The sequence below is a fragment of the Onychostruthus taczanowskii genome, unplaced genomic scaffold (genome assembly GCF_017590055.1).
Source record: "Onychostruthus taczanowskii isolate IOZ18803 unplaced genomic scaffold, ASM1759005v1 scaffold18, whole genome shotgun sequence".
Lineage (NCBI taxonomy): Eukaryota > Metazoa > Chordata > Aves > Passeriformes > Passeridae > Onychostruthus > Onychostruthus taczanowskii.
In genome coordinates, this window is record NW_024499017.1 from 9,365,020 (window position 1) to 9,375,293 (window position 10,274).

Consider the following 10,274-nt stretch of genomic DNA (forward strand, 5'->3'; position numbering starts at 1 on the left):
CTAGGAAAAGAAAATATCTCTAACCTGATTTTTCATCAGCTTTTGGATACTTACTTAATTTGCGTGATTATACTGAATTTATTCTATAAATTTATAAATCTGAGGAGCCCAGCCTTTGAAGAGTCTTCCAGAACTCATCTAAAACCATGAAAGAAGGCAGGTATTTAGAAATCTTAGAAAGCCTTGCCCATCAAGACATTTTCTGGCAAGTAAAATTATTGCATTATTTTAAAGGTTGATGAAGTTAAAGCATAACAAAAGACATGAGTTACCTCAAATACACAATTATTCTTGATATGTTTAGTGCAAGATATCAGTCCTGAATCAGTCAGCTGAACACTCTCATTGTGCTGCCAAGTCTTGTAGGTTAATATTTAGATCAGTGAACAGCCACTCCTTCAGATGGAGTCATCTCCTTCTGTTGACACTAGGCCAAAAGGAACTCTGACATTTTTCTCTCATAAAGGATATTACAGTAAGCTTTGTGTCCTTCCCTTTCCAAATACATGTTAAAAATGCAGTCAGAAATTATAAAGCATGTTGTTTAACTGAGAAACTGAGAGCATGACACAGGTTGGAAGATTCACATTAATAGTGCTGTCCCCAAAATAAGTCCCAGAAAGGTTAAGTGAATTCTAAAACATTATAACCAATAATTTAATAACTAATAGGAACAAAGGCTCTTTAGTTCTGTGAGCTGCTAGGTGTCTGAACGACGAATATTTTGAAAACCATCCATCCTTGCTGTTTACAAGAAACTACAAACCAAAAGAGTCTCCAAAAACACGACGTTGCTTCATTTTACTGGGAGGAAGAATGACAAAAGGTGATTGCCCTGCTCTGCTCTGGTGCAGCCTCACCTCAAGCCCCGTGTGCAGCTTTGGGAACCACATATGAGAAAGATACAAAGCCACTAGAGTGTCCAGAGGAGGAACATGAGGATGGTGAAGATCTGGAGTGGAAGCTGTGTGAGAAGTGGCCGAGGGCACTTGGACAACTGAGGGCACTCCCAACACGGTGGGATTGTTGCCCTGTGCAGGACCTGCAGTTGGACTCGATTTTTGTGGGTCCCAACTTCCAACTCAGGATATCACATAATTCTATGACTCAGAGTTGACTGAACATCAATGTTGTTACCAGATAATATAACAGAATTTAGCATTCACTCTCCTTTTTCCAGAAAGGTGCTGAAGTGAAATATTTAGAAAAACATCTCTATCACTAATACAAACAGCAGAAAGTAGTCCTGTTACAATACTTTTAGACATCAATTTTCATGTACAGAATACAAAGTTCACCTTTGGGGCTTTGTCTCATGCTTCCTTGCTTATATTATGCACACTTTCAGGTCAATATCCCTGCTCCTTCCCTGCTCCCAGACCCCATAATTCAGCCTATATTATGCATACTTTCACGTCAATATCCCTGCTCCCAGACCCCATAATTCAGCCACAAACAGCTGGATCCTGCCTTAGCCCTGAGCTGCACTGGGGATGTGGGGCTGTAGGGCAGGAGGGTGGCCATGGCAGTGCACCAAGCAGGACACCACACATCCCAGCAGAGGCTGTTGGTGCAGCACCCAGCAGGGCCAGCGATGGTGATGATGGGATTAAAGTGCTGCTGTCACACCACCCAGCAGGGTCACACCCTGGGATCCACGACTGCTGCACGGTCTGACATGTGAATTGATTCCAGCAGGGACACTCCATTCTGGTTCCTTAGCAGATCTGGGCTTCATGCCAAGTTTTTAGTAAATCATAATTAGGAGCTCAGATGGTAAGGATTGGTATGATGAACAGATCCAAGCAGGGAACTTGGTTCCAATCCCCTTCTTTTTCACCACAGAACTAGAAGAATGACCACCCAGCACTGAGAAATCTCAATTTAGCAATGCTTATTGCTCAGTTTAACAGAGTGAATTGCATGTAATAATCTTCCGCTCTCAGAGCAATCCATCTCCTGAAAAATTCTACTTCATCATTGTGGACTAGCTCAAGAAGAAATTTTTTTTAACCTTGGCATGAGAATTCTGGATAAGATATTCAGTACTCACAACTGGACAATGAAAAAGGTCGGAGGAGACATATTGTTCTGAGCTCATTTTCCTTTTTTATAGCTTTCCAGTTGTATTGGAGACTAAGAACACTGTAAGGAAACTATTGGTGAGAAACAGATCCTCTCCTCATCAGAGCTCAAGTTGCTGCAGGAGGCAGAGCAGATATTAGTCAGGACAGGACTCCTGGGCTGAGGGCCAGCTTTGCAGCCCCAGCAGGGAATGCTCCTACAGCAAAGGATTTCTATCCCAGCCAGCTGTGGCCAAACCCCGTGTCCTTTGTATAATGGAACACACAGACCAGGATGTCAGAATCCATTCCAAGGATTTTGCCAGATAACAGTTAACAAGGATACTCATTTTTACATAATTTATAAAAGCTGATGGCTTTTATATGAAGGCTTTGGGCTTTGCTGGAGAATAAGTATGAAAGAGTCTACTTTACTTCCTCCACTGAGGTTATTTCTTTTGCTCCAAGCAGCAGGACAGCAGCAGAGTCAAGATAAAAGAGTAGGTAATGCACAATGAAATATTAATTTCTACCACATTTTTAGAAATACCAATAATATTATTCTCAGTATGTGTGAGAATTTGAATATTTCACCACTTTTCTTGAATGTTTTACTTGCAATAACCTGTGATATTTTAAATAATTTAAATTTATTTTCACCTTTTATAATTAATAGATTATCTAGATAAGATCTTATTTTTCTCATGCTGCATATTTTTCCTCACGAACTTAGATTAATATTAAAAATAACAGATTGGCTGCATCTTTTGAGGGAGTGAACATTTTTTCTTAGTAACTGTTTAAAGGAATTCACTGTTTGGAGCATTCTACTAGCATTAAAGTACTCTGTATTCTACCTCTGACTTGAATGGGGAGATTAAACTAAAAACAATATATTTGGCAAATGCCAACCCCTACACTTGGTTTTGAGTAGGCACCTCATTTTTTTTATCAGATATAAATAGATGTCATATCTTTCAGGATCACATTCCTTCTTGTTAGTCAGCACTTTAATAGTAAAATACTTGACCACTGCAACATTTTTCTACTGGAGTAGTTAATGGAAACCTCAGTATAGCTCCTATTATGTATTCAAAGTATTTGCCAATTTCCTCTCAGCATGTGAAAACCCTTATTTGTGAGCAATGTGCTTCATACACTGGGACTATCCCAAGGAAGGCAATTACTGCACAAACCGTGGTTTCAGTGTAACGTCCTCCAAAGCACAAAACATCAGAATGACTTTTACTGATACCTGCAAAGGAAGAGCCACCCTTTAAACCAGCTGTACCCAGGGCTGACCTTTCCTAAGGTAACTCAATCACATTCCATTTGGCAGCACAGTGATTTTATCAAAACACCTTCTGTTTTTGTAATTCACTTCATCATTTTTTGCTGAATCTGCTGCATGTTAAATTTTTAATTCAGGTGCAGCTTCTCTTTCAGGAAATACAGAATATTGAATCATCTGAACTTTAAGATACAGAAGTAAAGAAACAGATTTACACACATCAGTGATGCCTCCATAAGTTTTATGGACATCTACTTTCCTTTAAAGTGCCTAACAGATGGCTCACAAGTTTCTAGAAACAATCACAAAAGTCAAGCTTATAGGTCAAACCATCTTCTCTGAATATTAACAATAGAAATGGCTGTAATTTAAAAACCAAAAAACCACAGCCCTACTGAAGTACTCCAATATAAAAATGAAATTAGCATAAAATACTCTAATACCTCCTCAGAATTCAAACTGTACACGGGAAAGAGTGAAAAAATCCAAGAATCAAAGCAAGGAAAAGAAAAAGGTGATTAGGGATATACAAAATGAAGTTCATGAACAGTTGTTCAAAGACCTTTCAAAACAGGGATGTGGAACGAAATGGGAAATAAAATTAATGACCTAGAATGCAACATAATCATCTTGCAAGCTAAAAACATGACAGCAAAACTCATCTCATCATCTAGCAATGATGAAGCTAAAAAAATCATTATATTTATGACTCCTGTAACACCAAAAGCACCCCAGAAATCAGACCCAAAACACGACAACCATTCCCAACAAACACTGAAAGTAAGATTTTAGAAGCCTTCAAACTTCAAAATGACTCCTCACACTTTAAATGCATCTTGTGAGATCAAACTCCTTAATTCCCTTATAGATCCAGTTCATCAGGAACTGTGCTAATAAGCAAAGAACATTGGACTTATGTTTTCCACCTCAGGAATTTTCAGCTGGGTTGAACTTCCAGCTGTGAAGCCACAGAGTAGTGCCAGCCTTGGGACAAACACAGTGGGCTCTGTGTGCAAATCCCCTCCTGCAAGGCAGACTGGAGTGACTGGCCGGTATCAGTGAGAGTGTCCCATTTCCTCAGGCAATGGTGAGGGCTTTTTTATGTAATGATGAAGATGTTTTCAGAGCAAAACACCCACATGATTTTAGCAGAGGCTTTGCTGGCCCTCTAAGCCTACCCAGGTGAAGCTGACAAAACGTTGTTGTATTTCACTGATGACTTATGCCCATTCATTTTTGTGTCATTTTGGTTTTCTTGGCATCTGACTGGATTCTTCCTAAGGCAATGGAAGGGGAGAAGAAAATTCGTTTTTGTGTAGATTTTTGTCGCCACTGCTAATGTTGAAATGGTAGGGCAGCAATTTGTGAGTTTGGGTGATGGCTGTGCAGTTCCAATCTAAATTTGGATCTTGTGCTGGGGAGGGAAGTTTGCTCAAATGGATACAGATATTTCTTATGGACAGAGTTCTTCCCTCTCATCAGTGATCTCATAACTAAGATCCCCTTGCACCTTCTCTGCCTTTATATTTTTTAATATTTTGAAGTCTTTGCTGCTCCAGGGGAAGATCAACTCTTCTCATATGTCTAGAAGGAACATTGTTGTTGTTTTTGTGAATGTTCAAGCAGCATGTCAGGCCAAGGAACTGCTCAGGGCAGGAGGGACTGGAATCAGTTACCCACTGAGTTCCATGTTGTACCTCTGAAAGCATGACACAGTCATGAATCACTTTTCCTTTACACCAGTATGGAATATGACTGGAAAATACACCTATAAACGATACAAGTTCATGTACTAAAAGGAAAGACACAATTTCTTACCTTTCATTTATTAACTTTTATAGGAATTACCCCTAAATTCCCAGTAATGAAACTTAACAGAAAACTGAGATTTTTCCAATGTGATTTTTTGATTTCTGAGGTCAGGGGAAGTTTTCCACACCCAGACAGGTGATTCATCCCAGGCAACAGAAAGATTTTTGCTTTGCTTTCTTACTCATGTCTTTAGCCCTGCTGGTATCCCAATGTACAGTAGGTGCTTAGCCAGGGAGAAGGGATTTTTCACTGCATGGGAAGGAGGAATCCCACCAAGGAGTGGAATGCCATGTCATCAGAACCAAACTCCAGTGCTGTGGTGCCACCTACATTGCCCCATACGAATGTTCTTTCACCTTTCTTTGGAGCCAACCCTTTCTATGGAAGTACCTCTCTCACAGTGCAGCGCCTTCTCTTTTTTCCAATGAAACCTTCTTACTCCTCAAATAATTCCTAAATTAATTGTCCCAATCCCATGTAAAGGACGGGCTGTGGGTAATGAAATCTCCCCACAAACTGGAAAATAGCTCAAGCAGAAGTGATAAGCATCAAATTCTTTTTGGAGGGCTCAGCTGAAGCCAGAGGTTAGTTCCACGTTTTCAAGCCGGCCACAAGGTGTGGCCTCATTCTAAAAGAGGTGGCAATGCCTGGAATGTAAAAATAACTGATGCAGACTCTGCTCTACCTGAGTTTTTCCATTACAGATCTGATATCTTAATGATAGGTTGGACTTGAATAGTCCTGCATGGAAACATTCTTTTGGAAATTAAAAAATCATAGTCTTTGGATTCTTTGAGAGTTTTTTCCCTCAAAAATCCTATATAATTCTCTAGGGAGCTGTGTCACTGCTATCGAATTTTACAAGCTACTGCAAAAGTCAATCTGAGGTATCACTTACTGTTTAGTTCCAGGGGTAATCTTCAAAGTTTTGGTGGGACTTTATTAAATTCTTGCAGAATCCTACTATACTTGCTCCTATTAAATTTCCTATTGTTTTTCCACAGGGGCTTGCACAGCCTGTTAAAGCAAAAGCCTGGAGTCAATATAATCTAATTTGGACATTCTGATGAATGAATTTAAAGGGGAAAATTGAGTCATCATTAATTTGCAGCACATTGCCAGACTTAACAGTAAATACTATCACCATAGTTTTGGAAATATCTATCACAAAGCTTATGCTCCAAGTCTTTTACAAACTGGTTTACTACCACAAACAAACAATCTCAATAATTTCATGATATAGACAGCTGGATCCTAAACCCCTATCCTTGAAAATATAAATTTAAAAGTCAAAACAACTTAGCTTCTGCCTTCAAATATTCTTATAGAAAAGAAAAACAAGCAAAGAGAAAATGGTTTACTGTTATCTAATTAGAAAGCAGAGGTTTTAGTTTGAAACAAACACATTTTATGACTGTCCAGGATGAACAAATTGGAGCAGAGAGCTAATAATTTATACCAGCATTGCTCCATGCATCAAGGATCTTTTATGCTCCTGGGAGGGCATTACAAAAATTAGAGTAATGTAGCAGAAAGAATGAGTTTGATCTTCTGTTACAGCATTATTCTATCACTCTTGCTTTGCATTTATGGAAACTTCACAAGGAACATCTCGAAGACTGAGAGAAGTGTGCCTGCTGGTCAGAATTCACTGGGCTTATCTTGGACTGTGTGATTTCTAAAAAATATGTAGGAGATGAGAAAAGTGGTATTTCCTCTGTGCTTGCTCCCTTTCATGCAGAAAGCTGTATATTTGATGACAGTATTTAAAATCTTCTCCAGCCCCTTTGATCATGTTGTTAATTTTGTTTAATTGGCTCCATCCCTGCCTCAAGAGCAGGGAATTTATAGGATTCTCTTTACTGGCACAGAGCATCATAAGGGGGCTATGACCCAATGAGTTTCAAATAGCAGTTGGAAAGATACTGTGAAAATACTATGGCAAGCAGCAAGAAGTTATGAAAGTGAACTCAGGATTCACATTTTGAACTAATTCAGTACTTCAAGTGAAGGAAAAATTCATATACATTCATTATTATTGATAATAATAGTAAAGTAAGTAGAGAAAGCCCAACTTATAGGCATTATGCATAATCTGCTTTGCAGTGATCACAGAAGGCAGCCACCTTCAGCATAATAACCCAGGAATGGCCTCACAGGCAGTATAAACTACAGGGATTTAAGGCTGAATATATATATGTACACACACACACACATATATATATATAATACATATATACACACACAAACACACACACACACACATATATATATATATATATATTCAAGATTTCAAATAAACATTTAAATGAAAATAAGATGAAAGTGACTACTGATTTAAAGTCCTGTTCTTCAGATATCAGGATCACAGTTTCCAAAGGTGGTAAGAAATTAAACCAAGAAGGGGTCTGCAATGTAGTTCTCAGGGCAGGCCTTACCCCCATATCTCCAGATACAAATAAGACCCTCTGCAGAATTGTACCAGAAAATGGAACTGCAATGTTTTGTAGGAGAAGCTGCAATGAAACTTCCCTGCAAAGTCTCACCCTTTACAACACAAAATTAAGAAAGACTTTAAGAAACCTTTTATTGAAATCATCAGAAAGTCTTTCAGTGACCCTTGGTTTTCATTATTAACTTGTAACACAGCTGAAAATAAACATCTTTAGTGCAAAATAACAAAGGGCAAATGAGGAGGTTCTGTTACTGAAAAATACATTTCAGTATGAAAGTTCACTGGCTGAGTAAGCACTTCACAGTACTTATCTTAATATTTTTTTACATATATATTATAAAACCAACTTCTCCCATTAATTATACAAAAGTGCATACATGACAATTTTGTACTTCATGCACTTTCTCCATTCAGGGTATATTTTGTGAACAAACCTCCACGACACAAACACTAGTAACTCATTAGCATAACAACAGTATATTAATAAAATCAGTGGCATAATAAAACAATAGCTTAAGCAACGCCAACATTTTGTCACCCATGTATCTTCCATGAAAAAGAATACTAATATCAATGCCACTGATAAAAGCATGATTTCATTCTTCTGTCACATACAAAATATCACTACCACATAATTAATGCCATAAACTCACAGGCTGTACACGTGTGTTGCTTTTATCCCCCTTGGAAAGAAATAATTCCAGTGGTTTTCATCATATGCAAGTCAATTTTGCTTTTCAATCCTAAAAGAAAAGCATTGTTTAAGAATTCATTAAGCACTGTATTTTCAGTCCACACTCCTGTGCACAAAAGGAAGGGCATTCACAGGAAGGGAAGGATTGCTCCTGCAATGGAGGCACCCTTGCCCATGCTTGGTTTGCCACCATCCTGTGAGGGACTGAATCCTCACTAGCACTTGCTCTGGTTGATAAACTGCTTCCACTTACCAAGGCCCTAAAAAACATCTTCCAGCAGTTGTTGCATTAGGTTCTAACTCAGCTGAAAGTAAAAATATTTACTGCAAAAAAATTGTAAATGTAGCAAAGGTACAAATGATATTGAGCCCCTCGAGATCCGAGCCGGCTTTCAGGAGAGAATGAACAAGTTTTGTTCCTGACTATCCACCTGCTGCAGGCAAAATGGGGCTGATTTCTGTTATTGATCAGCCCACTCATCGCAGTAGCTGGTTCCAGCACATCCAGTGACGCAATCTGACCAGAAAGGTGAGAAAGGAGGTGAGTCACTACCCTGAGATGAGACACACACGGGCGCTGATGCAACAGCAGGGGGGTGTCAGTTTTTAAATTAATGCTGGAGTGCCAAAACAGCCCTCAATCCAAGGTGCTTTGTTAAGAAGACCCAAAGTTAAGATCCTCTTGCTCAGAAGAGGCAACACTCATCTGGACCCACTTTTTAGTGATGTTTCTTCCTCCCCTCAAAAGTCACTTGGGCAGGGATCACGTGGGGCCTACTGAAAGCCACCTGCAGTACCAGAATTCTGAAATGAGGGAAAGAAATCCCTCCTGATGTCTGTGAAATCACAGGGATTTGATATTTGTCCCTGTTACTTCTGACTAGAGGGTCATGCCTTTTAAAGCTCTGGCCTTACACTAAAGCAGATGTGTGTATAAAGATCTCTTCTGCAATTCATTATCAATTCTAGAACACAATTTTGTTTCCTGAACAGAACAGCCTCATCATTCATTGTTTTTCACTTGCAAACAGCTGCTATTTGCATGGGAGTGGAGTCCTGCTTCTTAAAACAAAGGAGAGAAGGAAAAGTAGTGTGTAGTACTGTTCCATATGATCACCAGCTCCAGCCCTCGTAGCTGGGCATGAGGCCTCATAAAAGAGACCTTGCAAAGCTGAGCTGTTCTTTGTGTTCTTCTGCACAGCTAAGACCATGCATCAAAAGAATGTCTTCTGCTGCAATGTCTTTTCCATACAGAAGAGAATATGTGAAACTTAAAACTCCATGATGAATGTGAAAAATCTTCAAGAGCAAAGAAGAATTAAATGCAAGCTGCTGCAGCCTCTGAACTCTGCAGCACAGCTCTGTTCTAACAGCATGAAAGGAAGAGGTGGAGTAGACAAATGATGGTAAATTGAATGAAGTAGGAGGTTAAAAGGGAAGAAAAAAGGTAGCATGTCTTCTGGAACTGAAATTGCAGGAAAACACCAGAAAGTTGGAAACTGAAAAAAGAAGTGGAATGAAACCTTTATACACTGGGTGAATCACTGTTTGGCTAGAAACCAGGAAATAATTGCTGGAACAGGCAAACAGTGAAAAGCCATTATGAGACCCTCAGCAGGAAACAAGCAAGATGGCTCGGGAGAAGCTGCTGGGCTGGCTCTGGACAATCCCACTGGTGATGCAGGTTAACAGAAAACAGGGAAAACAGGAATTAGGGAGCAGACTCCTGCTCACTGTGAGATGTAATACTACAATGGTCTGATCTAACAAGCTACAGGAAACACCGATCCTAAGAATCACAAATTAACTTGGTAAGAATTATCTGCCTAAGTCAAAAGGTGACATTAAAACCTCTAAAATGGAAGCAGAAGATTTCTTTCCTCTGTCCTTCCATAAACTGGATGGCTACATCTGGTTTTAAAAGGAGGACTTTTTTGTTTCCTACTTAAAAAAAAAAAA